Source organism: Tamandua tetradactyla, chromosome 24 (assembly GCF_023851605.1).
Source record: "Tamandua tetradactyla isolate mTamTet1 chromosome 24, mTamTet1.pri, whole genome shotgun sequence".
Classification (NCBI taxonomy): Eukaryota; Metazoa; Chordata; class Mammalia; order Pilosa; family Myrmecophagidae; genus Tamandua; species Tamandua tetradactyla.
Window position 1 is genome coordinate 35,984,684 of NC_135350.1, and position 19,470 is coordinate 36,004,153.

The 19,470-nt window shown below is 36.2% G+C and overlaps 1 protein-coding gene across 5 annotated transcripts in view; it reads right to left on the minus strand.

Moving 5' to 3' along the window:
- Positions 1-19,470, minus strand: part of CCSER1 (coiled-coil serine rich protein 1) — a 1,450,145-nt gene that overhangs the window by 1,110,107 nt on the left and 320,568 nt on the right. The window lies entirely within an intron of this gene.

The window sequence follows — 19,470 nt, forward strand, 5'->3', positions numbered from 1 at the left end:
TGAAACCAGGAAACAGCTCAATCTCGTCTTGGAAACAGATTAATTCAGAGAACCTGCTACATCCGACGCTGCATAATGAACCCACCTGCCCTAACCCAGCACTCCAGAGCTGGCTGGTCTACACATGGCTGAAGCTTGAGGAGCTGCTTTAGTAGTCATGTGCTAACTTTTTAGTCGTGTACTAAGTTAGCCTTTCATGAAATGAGTGATACAGGAAGTCACCAATCACATGAAAACCCTAGCCCATAGCCCTGTTCAAACTTGGAACTCCTGGGACCCCAAAAACCTTCTAGGGATGTGGTTCTCAACCTTTGGAGGGTTCAAAACTCTGATTGGAAGTGTTTCAGTACTGCTTAGTATATATCATATTCTCCCCTGCCTCCTCCCTTTCTTACTAAAACGTGTAAATCAAACTATAGAAGCCTCAGTAGACAGAAAAACTGCCTCCCACCTACTTCATCTGAGGGGCCTGCTCTCCTCAAACTGCCATAAATATGAATTAGTCCCCACAAGTGAAAATGGTAAAAAATGTGACGAATAATATCATCAAAAGGGGGGAATGATGATATTCATTTTCAGTGTTACTGCTGTATTTCCTTACTAAAATAATCTTTTGAATTTGTGTACTCTCAAGAATGTGTAAAAACATGCTTTCTGATAGAGGTAATGAAATAAAATGTCTCCTGTGTCTGTCTGTTCCCATGGTAACTCCTGCCCTGCAACTAGCCTATATAATCTGGAGACAAAGGATATTTGGGACTTGGACTTTGGGCAGAAGTCCTCTGAGTCTGCCGGCAATAAAAGCTTGTTCACTTCTCAGATGCTCCAGTGTTTTCTTGTGTGGTGTTCAGAGTTTTCCCCTACTACAACATCCCAGACTGTAGAATAAAATACAGTAATTCATACATAGAAGGAGTCTCAACAGAGCCACGCAATGGAAAATTCAAGGAAGTCAGGGACTTCCATCTCCCAGCCCTCACCTACCCCTGCTTCCTTTTCTATTGTGTGCAGATGTTTCAGTCTGTCTCCATTCTGCAGCCTGTGGGTGATGACAGTTCGAATGAAAAGGCCTGACTGTTCCTTAAACCCAGAACAAGCTGTTCCAGCTTCATATTAGGGTGAGAATGCTCGGTGATATGGGCCCCTACACCTGAGATTGTATAAATACTCAAGACTCAAACAGCACAGGTCTCTGCTCACCACTGGGTTAGGAAATATGTGTAGCTGCCATTAATTCATACTGATCGGAGCAGTCCAGCTGCCCTGGGAGACTGGCCACAATGGGATCTCTTTCCCTGCTCTTCTGGACCATTTGTGCTATGTAAGTAATAAAGTAGTCATTTGCTGAAAGTTTCTGTGCCTGACAGAGCCTGTGATTCCCTGATGCACTGTATAGCATTTCACTCAACAGAGATGGTTCAGCACAGGTGGGGACGGAGAGAGAGGAGTTGAAGAGACAATCAGAGAAAACTTTCATTCTCTGGCAAAATCCATAATTGCTCAGTCCCGTGAAAAGATCTGGGGGCTTGAGAATGGAAGAGGCAAGATGGCAAATAGCAGAATCACCAGTGACCAGTAAAATATCTCCAAGCTGCCAGGGGTGCCGGTCTTGGTGCCCATAAGGCACTGAATAGGCTTAAATGGCAGGACACCTACATTCAGCTTCTCAAAGCCAAAAGCTAATGCAAGAACTTACCACAACCATATTTTAGAGGAGAAGGAAAGGCACATTGTTAGTTATATACATTTACCATTGAATTTGTTAAAGATATTCTGAGGTAAAAGCAAATGCTCTTTAGTTTAATTAAACATAGACGCTGAGAGAGCAGCATCCAGCAAGCCAGCAGTATTGCATGAAACTAGTCTGGAAAATGTGTGTGGCTTGAGTTAACATAAGTGCTATGCTAACAAAAAGCAATAAACTGCCACTGTTTTATTTCCTACATACTCTCTCAGGTATAGAAAGAAGAATTTCCAAATTTGTGTCCATTTAATCACCACTAAATTGATGAGATTTATACACATTATACATATGTAAGAAACTAGTAGGAAGAAAGTGACATAATAGGATTTCATCACTTTACTGTTTCTTAAGCTATTGGTAAAAGGAGACTTACGCCACACTAAGACTCTCCAGTAGACTATTCCTACCAAAAGCAGACACTTGAAGAATTTTCCTAGAGATTTATCGAATGCATTCTAAAGATGAATCATGTGGTTTTATTTGCTGCTTTCTTTCTAAACACACTAAGTCCTTTACAGAGACAATACAATATAATTTTAACTTTACTAATAACCGAGGTTGCAACTAAAGGCCTACTTCTCTTCCTGAACTGAGCTGTGATGAGTGGACATCGGACTCTCTGTTGTGGTGACATTGCTCTTTCTCCCCACCCTTAGATTAAAGCCCTGCCGCCAGAGTTGCCTATGCCAATGCGTAGCCAGTGAACTTGAAAGATGTCTAAAAGAATGTTTGTTTGTTTATTTTGAGAATCCATCCAAATGACTCACTAACATGAATCTATACAATTATCTTATCAGTTACAATTCAGCATGGAAACCCGCTCTTTTCAGGTAAAATATTCTTTACTCTTAAAACCACTATCATCTACAACTGTCTGATGTTTGGATAACAAACATTCCTCAGCTGACATTTCTCAACTTCTTAATGCTGTGGACCATTTCTTCCTCTATCTGTACACTCATGTCACTGGGGAGTAGAATTGGATTTTTAAGTAAACTTAGAGTCTATGTATTCTAAGAAACCGTGACTTCCTTTGTGCTAACTGAAGACCTAAAAAGATAACTAGAGCTTTCATATATTTCTGGAAACTGAGTCTCCTGTGAAATTAAAAACAAACCTTCAGTTTTATCTTTTACATAGTTTGGGGTTTAGCTCAAATGGTTCTTTCCCTCAACTGTGCAATTTTACATCAATTTTCCAGTCAATCCTCCTCCCCAAAACTCGGAAAATTTAAACTATTAAACTTTGAGCCTGAAGGAAATCCTCCTTTTTGTAAGCTAGCACTACAGAGCTATAGCTAAAAGTCCAAAACATAATTCCTTAAAGTCAAAACAAATCCTGGGTGGCAATGGTGGCTCAGTGGCAGAGTTCTCGCCTGCATTGCCAGACACCAGGGTTTGATTCCTGAGCCTGCCCATGCAAAAAAAAAAAAAAAAAATTCCATAAGAGAGTTCAATCTAATTATTTCTACTTTGGATCTGCACTCAAATTTTTCCTTTCCTTTTCTGTCTACAAAATACAGATCATTCTCACTTTTATACAATCTGATGCCATAAATTTAGATTTATGCATGTAACAAAGAAAAAATATTATTTCCACTTTTAATGTCTTATAGTATTCATTTAAATTTCTGTTATTGAAATAGCAATAACTTGTTTTCATTACCACAGAAATATTGGAAATATCTTCAAATCCTTTACTTGCTCAGACAATTCTCCAAATGTTTTCCTAGAGAAGTTCTCTAAATGCAATGTAGCTAGGTACAAAGGATCACCTTGTTATACATTAATCAGTAATTATATACATGCAAACACATATATTTATTATAGGATTAATTAAACCTGTTGAGGGAAAAGGATGGAATGTGAATACATAAACATAACACATAATTTACTGTAAAAAAGTCTTGAAAAACAGTTTGTTGTATGACTCTCACAGCCGGTAAGTTTTACTATATTTCTAAAGCAATGACATTCCAGAAACATTAACTGTTGTGACTGCTAAAATATTTAAATATTCAAATCCCTGAAAGGCAGTGAGAACTGCCAATAAAATTGGAATCAGCTATGCAATGCATTTTAATTTACATATGCTTTTAAGAATACTAAGATAATTTGGATTGATTTCCCTTTTGATGAATTTCATTCAGGGTTTGTATTGGAGTGTTAAACGCATACAGACTCTGCACTTAAAGGAAGAGCTCTTGAAAATGAATTTTGACATTGTCTCAAGTGATTTTTACCCCTTTTTAACATTTTTTCACTTTTTGTATGGCTGGGTTTTCTCCCCCTAGTGAGAATATATCTGACATAGGAATTCAGATAAATTGATTTGTAAATATTCACATTCATAACTTATCAGAAATCCTTATTAATTTATACAAAGAAGAAAATACCAACTGAAATCCTCTTTGGAAGTGTACCAGGTAGAAATTATAATTAAATGGTAACTACCACCAGTGTATCCCGGACCTGGATCGTCTGGAAGGCAATTTCTGCTTCTACTAACATGCATCTTCTCTCATAGATATCCTGTTTGTCTTCAAGACCTAGTCCAGGAGGACTGAAGAGCCCCTGATACTACCGATGCTTGGGCAACAGAACTGATCTTTTATACTTGCACCAAATGTTGTGTGGTTTTCATGTAATGTTTGACTCATTCTGCTGTCTTACTAATTGCATTGTAAGCCCCTTGCAGACAAGCACCAAGTCTGGGTAATTTTATGAATTATACATGAGACTTACACAGACCCTTGCTGTCTTCTGAAATCTTGCAAAATATAAAACAACAATTCTAAAATCATGAAAAGTTTATTTACTCTGACCTTTATTACCTGTCTTCCAGATAAAGAACTAAAAATTGAAAACAGATACACAAACAATCAAATCATATATTTGCCAGGCAAAATAATTATATTGTTGCTTAAGTTTTGACAAGCTACATGGTCTTAATAGCATGACATACTGTTGTTGTTGTTTTATTTCCACAGTCATTTTTCACTCTATATTTCTGAAGTTGTATGACTTCGTTTAGTTCTGTCATTTAAAATTCCGTCTGAACTAATTCTTGTCCTCTAACATCAAGACACCAAGAGCAGAGTTTGACACAATTCACACATAGTTTTCTGATGAAATTTTCAAAGCCCATTATTATTTCAAGCTCTCTTCTTTACATATGTTGTTCTAAAATTCTTGGGAATAAAAGAAATAAGCTATATTACTATGATATTTTGCTGAAATGTAAATACCTATATTCATAATCCCTTAAATCTCACATCATACATGATCATAAAGATTACTACAGGATAACTCACATTTTTTATGTGCAAACAGTTTACTAATTCAAAGACCTTTTTCTAATGGATAGTTTAAAGAACTCTGCCATCAGACCCTCTTTGTATAAATCATTGATCCTTACAGTAATGCAGAGACTTTCACCATGGCAATGTGCTTACATCACATTTTGCCATCAATATTTCACCTTTGATTCTAATCCTTTAATAAAGTAACAGTGTTTTTAAGGTGATAGTCTTTTATATTGAAAGACTTCAATTTTTAGAATGGTTTTAGATTTGCAGAAAAATCAAGCAGATAGTACAGAGTTCCCATTTACCTCCTGTACTATGGTTTCCCCTATTGTTAACATCTTAAATTATTGTTCATTTGTTACAATTAATGAGCCCCTATTGACATATGTTCATTGAGCAAACGCCATTGTTTATTCAGATTCCCTCCCCCCTTTTTTTTTTTGGCAAATGTGCCTTTCATTTTCTAGGATCTCATCCAGGATAGCACATTGTATTTAGTTATCATGCCTCCTTAGGTTTCTCCTAGCTTCAACAGCTCAGACTTTCCTGTTGTTCATGACCTTGGCAGTTTTGAGGAGTACGAGTCAGGTGTGTTTTTGGATACCTTCTATTAGAATCGGAGTGATGTTTTCCTCATGATGAAACTGGGGGAACATCACAGTTTACTTTTGCCATTTTCATCACATCATACCAATGAGACAGATTATCAACAGGATTCATGACACTGGATCCTACACTTGACCACCTGGCAGAAGCAACCTATGTCATGTTTTTACACTCCAGTGTTACTCTCCTATTTCCCCCCTTCCCACACAGCACTCTTTGGAATGCAGTCACTATGCACAGCCCACACTTAGGAGGTGGGAATTTTCCTTCTCCTCAATGGTGGAGTTTTTCTATAATTCATCTAAAGCAAGTGACAGTTTTTAATAAACATTTTTAAAGATATTTATTTCCACTAAAAGAAAGAATAATTTATTTACTACCAACTTAATCTCACAGGTTCATTTATTCTATACTATTTACTGTATTTGTTATGTGACTTTTATTTTTCTCAAGCAATTGAGTAAACGAAACTTAAATTGAACAAAAATTGAGTGCATTATTTTTCATCATCCAGAGGCACTCTGACAAAATAGTTAATATTCTAACAAATCTCTGATGAAAGAAATTTATTTAGTAACTAACATGATATGGTTAGAGAAAAGCATAGACAATTATAGAATATTTGTTTCTCATAAAATATGTTTGAAATGCCTCAGAATCCATAACTCTTCTCAGAGGTTTCCATTAAACATTCTTATGGATCACTAAACTACATTTTAATCTTTTTAACAGATGGTAAATTTACAAATTCAATGACTCATTAATTAATCATCTTGTCTCTTCCTCTCTATCTCTCAACATACGCATACACAATTTCAATGAACTCTGCTATAAACAAAAAAAGCACATAGCATGTCTATCGGAATGTAGACTATGCTTTTTTATTTCAGCCTTTGAGTTTCTTTTTTAAAAAACTCTTCAAACTTTACTTATTTATAATGCACAATATGAAACACTGACAACAGGAGCAAAATAAGTTCAATCGGATTTGTCATAGTTACATGCAAATTCACTTCTAATATCTTAATGTAGAATGTTGACTTTGAGTCGCAGATTTTTAGTTCCTCCAAAACCAAAGCATTTTAATTATCTTTTTGTTATTAATTCTCCAATATTCATAAAACAGGTAGCTTTCTCATGTCTTTGATAGAGTATGAAATATTTAATCAGTATATATCATCTGTCTGATTTTACAAATATTAAGTTAAACAGCATCTGCCTTAGGATGGATGGCATTCCATGTAGCATTTAACGATACATTTATTGCTAATAAACCATCAAATGTTTGAGAATAAATTTAAAAACCCAACGTAGGTCTACCCAAAGGTCTTAAACAAGAAGTACTTCCTAAAGCAAACACATGGGTGTGTCATAAATTATTTCTTCTAGGGGAATACATTTACCGGTTGCAAGCTTGCTTTACTATTATCAGTGAGCTTCATTTAAGATCTCATTTTGATATTTTGATTTCATATTATTTACTTCATTTTTTATTATATGAACAGTAAATATCTCTTTTTCTATACAATTCTGTTATTCACTAAATGGGCCAAGTTGTTTACTATTTATTGTTGATATTGGAAAGAGAGAGATGGGTTAGAGAAAGATAGTGATGTAGAAGGAGAAAAAGAAAAAGAACAGATTCAGCTTTTAAATTCTGTCTAATAAAACAATCCTGTACTTTGCATAATAGGTTTTGTTAGCCTTTGCATTCTTAGAAAATATATTCATCTCCTGAGGAATATTGAAAATAAAAAGGTAGAAAGGGAAAAATTACAGTTATGTCAGCAAATCCATCTATAAAACTTGTTTGATTTAGAATCTATGGGCATCATATCTGCAAAATGTGTCAGAATCAGTCAGTACTAAAATACCTAGTCAATATAACAAAACTACAGGTATGACTCTTACAGAAATGAGTTCTCTTCCTTTTGGCTATAATAAAAGTAGACTGCAACATAGAGCTGATTTACATTGCATTCTAATCATCAAAGAGTAGTTTGCATTATTCTAGAATAACAAAAATCTCATCATGTCTCTAAGCACAAAATTGGCACATATAAATACATATTACTGAACAAAATTAAAATCAAATATAAAAATAGTTGGAATTTCAGATCTACATTTGATCATGACTATTCTTTTGAAAGCATAGAGTTTTTAAAGGAAAATCCTTGCTTAAAATTTTGTTTAAATCACAGTCTTCTTTCCATTGGATGTTTGAGGATACTGAATAAAATAATCATCATACCTTTGGACTACAGTTATTACATGCAGTCAACCGGGATTTTCTTAAGGGTGACATAGAAGTGCCTTGTGATATACTATTTGGAGGGATCGTTATTTAACTCAGCTGTAACTTCTATTTTAATTTATTACTTCATTAATTTTATTAAATGTATATTCTACAAGATTCACTCAAGTCTTTCCATGTTCTGTGATTTGACAATTATGTAATACAGAGTAAGTCATTTTACTCATGAGAATTTTAATTTGCTTATACAGAAACAGAGTTGGATTAGAACATATATAAGTTCCCTTCGTTTTCTAAAAAGAAATTCTCTTTATTCAAGATATTTTAATAAATTTCTGTCCTAATTCTCCAGTGTTAGTTTTAAAGGTATACTTGAAGAACTAAGTGACAGAACTGACAAAAAGTTTCTCTGTATTGTTTCCCACTAGGATAAAAAACATGAATACAGATTTGACTAGTAGACACACAAAAATGCCCATTTACAATTATAAGTCCTGCTACTGTTTGCTTAAAAGGAAAGCTGACTTTGATAATTACTGAAATTTAAGAATTCCCACTTGAACTTTAATTTTGTTTTCTACAGATATATTACTTTCTTGTCCCTTACAGACACATTTCAAAAGTTTTTTAAAAAAATTAACCCAGATATTTTTTAGCCATTTTAATTGAGAAGATTGTTCAAAGCAACTTGAAGGCAATTATGCTAGAAAGAGAAGTACAGCTATTTTTTTTTAAAAAAAACAAACTGCAAGGTCTCAAATCATAGGACTATCATTCCAGCTTAATTATTTCTGAAGATTTTATTAATATATAGCAGCAAAATCCTATATTTGAGAAAAGCAAACTCTCTCTCCTTATGTAAATACGTATATACTTAGTACTTTATTTATAGCAAATGTCAAAGACAAAGCCTATTTATTTTCTCATGAAAAAAAATAAGATTTAATTTAAAGTTTCACATATAATTCTAAAGAAATGTTGGGTCTAGAAAGGCTAGTCTAACTCTTTATCATTTTTTAGATATATTGAAACACTCCATTCTTCAATCATTTCCTTATATTAGGTCCTTGCTCATGGAATGCCTTACCCCTGAGCTTTTATTGTTACACAAAAAAATGCACTTCATTTAAATACAGTTAATGCACAACCTCTCCTATCCCATCTACTACAACACATAGAAATACGTCTTTCCTTTGAATATTATGACTTTATAACTTATTTAGCACTAGTCATCATTGCCTAGTATTGAACTTATGTTTTTCAAGGGCACATATTAACTCTTCAAGCAGATCAGTGGTTTTCAGACTTAATTTTAGTACTTGAACACTTTGATATCTAGTAAGAAAAGAAAGGACATTTCAGGTTGAGAAAATAGCACTCAAAATGTTATATAGGGGGGGGACTTCCTGGAAGATGGCGGCTTAGTAAGACGCGCGGATCTTAGTTTCTTCTCCAGGACACCTACTAGGGGAGTAGAAACGATACAGAAAGCGCCCAAAGCCACAACAGAGATAAAAAAAGACAGCGTACCCCATCCTGGAACGGCTGGCTGGCTGAGAGAAGCAGCTCGGGTGAGATCGCTGAGGCGCGCGGGCCTTACCGGGCGGGGTGGCAAGCGGCCGGAGTTATTCCCTTCCCCCTTCCCGGGCCGGCTGGGAGAATTGGAGAGGCGGTCCCCTGAAACAAAGACGGCTGGCGCCCACACCACGCGCAGCCCCCGGACCAACTGAGAGAATTGGATCGGAAACCCCCAGGCCGCGGAGAACGGTGACGGGTGGGGGAGGCCCCTTCCAAACCCGTGACTCCCGGGGAACGTGCACTCTCTCGGGCGGGCCGCTGCCGCTGGCGCCCTCCCGCCACGCTTGTTGCCCAGGGCCGACTAGGAAATTCAGACGGGCTCTTTCCCTGGCTGCGGCGACCAGCAACCCTCCCTGAGTTCGGACCGAGGGCCGGCTCAAGCCGCTTCGGCTAGCGAACCCCCAGGACGGCGAGAGTTTTCCAAAGTTTAAGGTCCCACAGCACCTTTTACTGGTGGGACCCGCAGACAAACGGGTGCCACGAGCGCCACCTACTGGGCAGGATAAGAAAAACAGAACCCAGAGATTTCACAGAAAAATATTACAACCTTGCTGGGTCCAACACCAAGAGAAATCTGAATAAATGCCCAGACGCCAGCAGCAGAAGATAACTGTCCACGCTCAAAAGATTGAGAATATGGCTCAGTCAAAGGAACAAACCAATAGCTCAAATGAGACACAAGAGCTGAGACAACTAATGCTGAATATACGAACAGAAATGGAAAAACTCTTCAAAAATGAAATCGATAAATTGAGGGAGGACATGAAGAGGACATGGGCTGAACATAAAGAAGAAATAGAAAAACTGAAAAAACAAATCGCAGAACTTATGGAAGTGAAGGATAAAGTAGCAAACATAGAAAAAATAATGGATAGCTACAATGATAGATTTAAAGAGACAGAAGATAGAATTAGTGATTTGGAGGATGGAACATCTGAATTCCAAAAAGAAACAGAAACTATAGGGAAAAGAATGGAAAAATTTGAACAGGGTATCAGGGAACTCAAGGACAATATGAACCGCACAAATATACGTGTTGTGGGTGTCCCAGAAGGAGAAGAGAAGGGAAAAGGAGGAGAAAAACTAATGGAAGAAATTATCACTGAAAATTTCCCAACTCTTATGAAAGACCTAAAATTACAGATCCAAGAAGTGCAGCGCACCCCAAAGAGATTAGACCCAAATAGGCGTTCTCCAAGACACTTACTAGTTAGAATGTCAGAGGTCAAAGAGAAAGAGAAGATCTTGAAAGCAGCAAGAGAAAAACAATCCATTACATACAAGGGAAACCCAATAAGACTTTGTGTAGATTTCTCAGCAGAAACCATGGAAGCTAGAAGACAGTGGGATGATATATTTAAAATACTAAAAGAGAAAAACTGCCAACCAAGACTCCTATATCCAGCAAAATTATCCTTCAAAAATGAGGGAGAAATTAAAACATTCTCAGACAAAAAGTCACTGAAAGAATTTGTGACCAAGAGACCAGCTCTGCAAGAAATACTAAAGGGAGCACTAGAGTCAGATACAAAAAGACAGAAGAGAGAGATATGGAAAAGAGTGTAGAAAGAAGGAAAATCAGATATGATATATATAATACAAAAGGCAAAATGGTAGAGGAAAATATTATCCAAACAGTAATAACACTAAATGTCAACGGACTGAATTCCCCAATCAAAAGACATAGATTGGCAGAATGGATTAAAAAACAGGATCCTTCTATATGCTGTCTACAGGAAACACATCTTAGACCCAAAGATAAACATAGGTTGAAAATGAAAGGTTGGGAAAAGATATTTCATGCAAATAACAACCAGAAAAGAGCAGGAGTGGCTATACTAATATCCAACAAATTAGACTTCAAATGTAAAACAGTTAAAAGAGACAAAGAAGGACACTATATACTAATAAAAGGAACAATTAAACAAGAAGACATAACAATCATAAATATTTACGCACCGAATCAGAATGCCCCAAAATACGTAAGGAATATACTGCAAACACTGAAAAGGGAAATAGACTCATATACCATAATAGTTGGAGACTTCAACTCACCACTCTCATCAAGGGACAGAACATCTAGACAGAGGATCAACAAAGAAATAGAGAATCTGAATATTACTATAAATGAACTAGACTTAATAGACATTTATAGGACATTACATCCCACAACAGCAGGATACACCTTTTTCTCAAGTGCTCATGGATCATTCTCAAAGATAGACCATATGCTGGGTCACAAAGCAAGTCTTAACAAATTTAAAAAGATTGAAATCTTACACAACACTTTCTCGGACCATAAAGGAATGATGTTGGAAATCAATAATAGGCAGAGTGCCAGAAAATTCACAAATACGTGGAGGCTCAACAACACACTCCTAAACAATGACTGGGTCAAAGAAGAAATTGCAAGAGAAATTAGCAAATACCTCGAGGCGAATGAAAATGAAAACACAACATATCAAAACTTATGGGACGCAGCAAAGGCAGTGCTAAGAGGGAAATTTATTGCTCTAAATGCCTATATCAGAAAAGAGGAAAAGGCAAAAATTCAGGAATTAACTATCCATTTGGAAGAACTGGAGAAAGAACAGCAAGCTAACCCCAAAGCAAGCAAAAGGAAAGAAATAACAAAGATTAGAGCACAAATAAATGAAATTGAAAACATGAAAACAATAGAGAAAATCAATAAGGCCAGAAGTTGGTTCTATGAGAAAATCAATAAGATTGATGGGCCCTTAGCAAGATTGACAAAAAGAAGAAGAGAGAGGATGCAAATAAATAAGATCAGAAATGGAAGAGGAGACATAACTACTGACCTCACAGAAATAAAGGAGGTAAGAACAGGATACTATGAACAACTTTACGCTAATAAATACAACAATTTAGAGGAAATGGACGGGTTCCTGGAAAGACATGAACAACCAACTTTGACTCAAGAAGACATAGATGACCTCAACAAACCAATCACAAGTAAAGAAATTGAATTAGTCATTCAAAAGCTTCCTAAAAAGAAAAGTCCAGGACCAGATGGCTTCACATGTGAATTCTACCAAACGTTCCAGAAAGAATTAGTACCAATTCTCTTCAAACTCTTCAAAAAAATCGAAGTGGAGGGAAAACTACCTAATTCATTCTATGAAGCCAACATCACCCTCATACCAAAACCAGGCAAAGATATTACAAAAAAAGAAAACTACAGACCAATCTCTCTAATGAATACAGATACAAAAATCCTCAATAAAATTCTAGCAAATCGTATCCAACAGCACATTAAAAGAATTATACATCATGACCAAGTAGGATTCATCCCAGGTATGCAAGGATGGTTCAACATAAGAAAATCAATTAATGTAATACACCATATCAACAAATCAAAGCAGAAAAATCACATGATCATCTCAATTGATGCAGAGAAGGCATTCGACAAGATTCAACATCCTTTCCTGTTGAAAACACTTCAAAAGATAGGAATACAAGGGAACTTCCTTAAAATGATAGAGGGAATATATGAAAAATCCACAGCTAATATCATCCTCAATGGGGAAAAATTGAAAACTTTCCCCCTAAGATCAGGAACAAGACAAGGATGTCCACTATCACCACTATTATTCAACATTGTGTTGGAGGTTCTAGCCAGAGCAATTAGACAAGAAAAAGAAATACAAGGCATCAAAATTGGAATGGAAGAAGTAAAACTATCACTGTTTGCAGACGATATGATACTATACGTCGAAAACCCGGAAAAATCCACAACAAAACTACTAGAGCTAATAAATGAGTACAGCAAAGTAGCAGGTTACAAGATCAACATTCAAAAATCTGTAGCATTCCTATACACTAGTAATGAACAAGCTGAGGGGGAAATCAAGAAACGAATCCCATTTACAATTGCAACTAAAAGAATAAAATACCTAGGAATAAATTTAACTAAAGAGACAAAAAACCTATATAAAGAAAACTACAAAAAACTGCTAAAAGAAATCACAGAAGACCTAAATAGATGGAAGGGCATACCGTGTTCATGGATTGGAAGACTAAATATAGTTAAGATGTCAATCCTACCTAAATTGATTTACAGATTCAATGCAATACCAATCAAAATCCCAACAACTTATTTTTCAGAAATAGAAAAACCAATAAGCAAATTTATCTGGAAGGGCAGGGTGCCCCGAATTGCTAAAAACATCTTGAGGAAAAAAAACGAAGCTGGAGGTCTAGCGATGCCAGACTTTAAGGCATATTATGAAGCCACAGTGGTCAAAACAGCATGGTATTGGCATAAAGATAGATATATCGACCAATGGAATCGAATAGAGTGCTCAGATATAGACCCTCTCATCTATGGACATTTGATCTTTGATAAGGCAGTCAAGCCAACTCACCTGGGACAGAACAGTCTCTTCAATAAATGGTGCCTAGAGAACTGGATATCCATATGCAAAAGAATGAAAGAAGACCCATCTCTCACACCCTATACAAAAGTTAACTCAAAATGGATCAAAGATCTAAACATTAGGTCTAAGACCATAAAACAGTTAGAGGAAAATGTTGGGAGATATCTTATGGATCTTACAACTGGAGGCGGTTTTATGGACCTTAAACCTAAAGCAAGAGCACTGAAGAAGGAAATAAATAAATGGGAACTCCTCAAAATTAAACACTTTTGTGCATCAAAGAACTTCATCAAGAAAGTAGAAAGACAGCCTTCACAATGGGAGACAATATTTGGAAATGATATATCAGATAAAGGTCTAGTATCCAGAATTTATAAAGAGATTATTCAACTCAACAACAAAAAGACAGCCAACCCAATTACAAAATGGGAAAAAGACTTGAACAGACACCTCTCAGAAGAGGAAATACGGATGGCCAAGAGGCACATGAAGAGATGCTCAATGTCCCTGGCCATTAGAGAAATGCAAATCAAAACCACAATGAGATATCATCTCACACCCACCAGAATGGCCATTATCAACAAAACAGAAAATGACAAGTGCTGGAGAGGATGCGGAGAAAGAGGCACACTTATCCACTGTTGGTGGGAATGTCAAAGGGTGCAACCACTGTGGAAGGCAGTTTGGCGGTTCCTCAAAAAGCTGAATATAGAACTGCCATACGACCCAGCAATACCATTGCTAGGTATCTACTCAAAGGACTTAAGGGCAAAGACACAAACGGACATTTGCACACCAATGTTTATAGCAGCATTATTTACAATTGCAAAGAGATGGAAACAGCCAAAATCTCCATCAACAGAAGAGTGGCTAAACAAACTGTGGTATATACATACGATGGAATATTATGCAGCTTTAAGACAAGATAAACTTATGAACCATGTAATAACATGGATGGACCTAGAGAATATTATGCTGAGTGAATCCAGCCAAAAACTAAAGGACAAATACTGTATGGTCCCACTGATGTGAACGGACATTCGAGAATAAACTTGAAATATGTCATTGGTAACAGAGTTCAGCAGGAGTTAGAAACAGGGTAAGACAATGGGTAATTGAAGCTGAAGGGATACAGACTGTGCAACAGGACTAGATACAAAAACTCAAAAATGGACAGCACAATAATACCTAATTGTAAAGTAATCATGTTAAAACACTGAATGAAGCTGCATCTGAGCTATAGGTTTTTGTTTTGTTTTGTGTTGTTTTGTTTTGATTTTACTATTATTACTTTTATTTTTTTCTCTATATTAACATTTTATATCTTTTTCGGTTATGTTGCTAGTTCTTCTAAACCAATGCAAATGTACTAAGAAATGATGATCATGCATCTATGTGATGATGTTAAGAATTAATGATTGCATGTGTAGAATGGTATGATCTCTAAATGTTGGGTTAATTTCTTTTTTTCCGTTAATTAAAAAAAAAAAAAAAAAAGAGAAGGGATAATTGGAGATGAAGGGATACAGACTGTACAACGGGACTGGATATAAAAACTCAGAAATGGACAGCACAATACTACCCAATTGTAATGCAATTATGTTAAAACACTGAATGAAGCTGCATGTGAGGTATAGGTTTTTTGTTTTTGTTTTTTTTGTTTTTTTTCTTTCTATTATTGTTTTAATTCTTATTCTGTTGTCTTTTTATTTCTTTTTCTAAATCGATGCAAATGTACTAAGAAATGATGAATATGCAACTATGTGATGTTATTAAGAATTACTGATTGTACATGTAGATTGGAATGATTTCTAATTGTTTTGTTAATTCTTTTTTTAATTAATAAAAAAAAAAGGAAAAAAAATGTTATATAGGTGAAAAAGAATGTAATACTTTCAAGTTATTCATCTAAAACCATTTATTCCCTACTCTGCCAAATCAATATTGGGCTTCCTTTAAATTCTCCAATTTGTCACACTTTCTTCTAGGCTTTCCAGTTTGCTAAACCATCTCTCCCCAACCTCAAATAACACCCTCTTATCCTCTATGTGAAAACGTACATGCCACCTCCTCAAAGAATTCCTTCTTCATCCTTAAATTTGTTATATTCTTTACACTGTTCTTTTATTTCTTCAAAATTGTTTATAAATGAACTTGTCCATTAGACTCGATGTAACACAGCCAATATGTTCCTGCTCACTACCATAATACAAGGACCCATAGTCAACCTTCAATAAATATTTGCTCAAGTCAAGTTCAGAACGAAGAAAAAGTGGTGATTGCTGAAGCATGGGGATTTTGTAAGCAATGCTAATGAAACTGGATTTTATAATGAAGAATTAATGGAGAATACCGAAAGATTATAAATTGGTCAGTGAGGACGTTCAGGTTGGTGGGTAAACACACTCTAAGAGCAGTATGGTAAATGGATTAGAGGAGCTCAAATTTATAGATAAACAGGAGGTTTGCATTTATAACAAGATAGAGACCAGGTTATCCCTCCAGTAGCAGTTATGAGAACCTACTGAAGAACCTTGCTCTATTGGGAAAGTGCTACTGGGGGTGGATGCTGAGCCTTCCAGCCTGAGTCCACACCATGCCTTGAAAGCAGTCTGCAGATCTGTTTTGTATGTATTAAATGCAGAAAGAGGACAACTGGGCCAGATTGTGGAGAATGATGTGACAATGAGAAAGAAACATAAGAAAAGTCCAGAAGAGAGAACAAAATGAAACTCATAATTACTGAAATGAAGTCTACTTTAATCGTGAAAGTTTTTGTCTGAGAGAAATCTTTGCTTGGTTGGGGGTAAGGGATGGAAAACTGAAAGAGGCCCTGAGTTCTGCATTAAAATTGGGACTGGGAGGAAACAAAGCAAAACAATAGCCAGAGACACGCTAAGGACACTGGAGCCAGAGAGAGGACCGTAAAATACCAGCTGTGTCACATATTGTTAATTGGAGTGTAAATGATGTGGGCCTGAATTGTGGAGCCAAAAATGGCTGAGAAGGAGAATTAATAAAAGCAAATGTCACGAGATACCGGTGCCTTTCACCAACAGAGAAAACACACAAGGTGAGAGCAAATTAAGAAGCAGGAAGAATAAAGTTAATTTTGGATCTATTAAATTTAAAGTATCTAATTGACATCATATAAAACTGCTAGCAGGTAGAGAGAGAGAGAGGATAGAGGGATGGTAGATAGTGAGAGATAATAACTATCTACAGAAAATTAAACTGGGGGAATAGGCTTGAAAGTCAATATTTCTAAGTACGTTTGAAGTTGTCCTCTCCTATCTTCACAGAGATTTAAAGAGGTAGACTATGAGGTAACAATGTAATTACCAGTAACAGAAACCTCTTCTCCCAAGGGTAGTTATTCTCTATGTGAGAACAGTGAAGATCAAATATATAGGACTAGGACAAAGATACGCACATGCACATATATGGATAGGAATAAAACAGTTAAATGTGCTATATAGGTCATGTATACAAGAAGAGAAATATAAGTACTGTACTCAGTATATATTGAAGATAATAATACAACAACCATGGACAAAATAAACATGATTACATTAAGGATACTGTGCTGGTTTGAAATGATGTATGTACCCTAGAAAAGCCATGTTTTAATCCTAATCCCATTTTGTAAAGGCAGCCATTCCTTCTAATCCCTATTCAGTATTGAATGTTTGAAACTGTAATTAGATCATCTCCCGGAGATGTGATTTAATCAAGAGTGGTTTTTAAACTAGATTAGCTGGAGGCGTGTCTCCACCCATTTGGGTGGGTCTTGATCAGTTTCTGGAGTCCTATAAAAGAGGAAACATTTTGGAGAAAGAAGGAGATTCAGAGAGAGCAGAGCAGAATGACATAGCCACAAGAAGCAGAGTCCACCAGCCAGTGACCTTTGAAGATGAAAAAGGAGCATGCCTCCTGGGGAGCTTTGTGAAACAGGAAGCCAGGAGAAGAAGCTAGCAGATGATGCCCTGCTCGCCATGTGTCCTTCCAGATGAGAGAGGAACCCTGATCGTGTTTACCATGTGCCTTTCCAGATGAGAAAGAAACTCTGATTGTGTTCATCATGTGCCCTTCCACTTGAGAAAGAAACCCTGAAATTTATCGGCCTTCTTGAACCAAGGTACCTTTCCTTGAATGCCTTAGATTGGACATTTCTATAGACTTGCTTTAATTGGGACATTTTCTCGGCCTTAGAACTGTAAACTACCAACCTATTAAATTCCCCTTTTTAAAAGCCGTTCTGGGGGCGGGCCGCGGTGGCTCAGCGGGCAAAGTGCTTGCCTGCTATGCCGGAGGACCTCGGTTCGATTCCCGGCCCCAGCCCATGAAACAAAATACAATAAAACAAGAAAATGTTTAAAGATGTTTCCCTTTCTTCCTTCCTTCCTTCCTTCTCTCTGTCTTTCCTTTAAAAAAAAAAAAAAAAAAGCCGTTCTGTTTCTGGTATATTGCATTCCAGCAGCTAGCAAACTAGAACAGATACCCAATCAGAACAGCGGCTATTCTGGATTCTTTCAATGGACAGGAACTGAAGTCAAAACACTCTAGTTAATATTTTGCCCCTAAAGATCTCTCAGATTCCAGTTTTTCTTATCTAATATATATTTTTGGATCTAAGATATCAATGATTGCAAGACACAATTATTTTATGTTCCTTTATAAAGGGGAGAAAAAGTTGCAATATAGGACATGGTAATAAAACACCTTCACATAAACACATCAATATCAGAGATAAAATATGAAAAAATCTGAATTTTTAAATCATTGAAATAAGGTATCAAACAGGAACACCTGATAAAATTGGTAATAACCTCTTATTTGCATTTTCCTTAGAATATTTTTACCATTTTATCAGTATTTCCCTCAAAATGACACATATTTAAAAATATTTTTGATCTATTATGAATGTTCAGTAATGAGGAAGTACACTCAGGTTACTGTTTGTGACAAGATATCCAAAAAAAGCCTAGATCTGCCTTTGTTCCAAAGAGTAGATGAGGTTCTAAAATATAGACAATATCTTCCTTACCCGTGTATTCTGCTCTACGTTAATTCCAACCTGATCGATTTCGTTTTTATCTCTAAATACCAGGTTACACATATATAAAACAGCTCTTCCAAATCCAGAAATAACAATTACCTCTCTAGATTAAATGTGACTGCTATAAGAGCTTACATTCTACGCCCTGGTTTTCTTATAAGTCTTTTCTAAAGGAGACCACACAATATTTGCTCCTTTGTTTCTGGCTTATTTTGCCTCACAAAATATCCCCCAGGTTCATTCACAACATTGCATGACTCAAAACTTCATTCCTTTCTGTAGCAGTACAATATTATATCATATGTATACATCATGATTTGCCAACCTACTTCTCAGTCAGTGCCTCCTTCATGAAGCCACCTCCATTCACTGGGCATCATGTGTAATCAACACACTCGATTTTAGATAAAGTCATTGTTCCCAAGAGAAGATAACCAATAAACACACCCTCAAGAAATAGGAAATCTAAACCTCCCCTTAACTCTTGTCCCTTCCCCCATTATTTACCCGTGCGGCTGCTGTGGT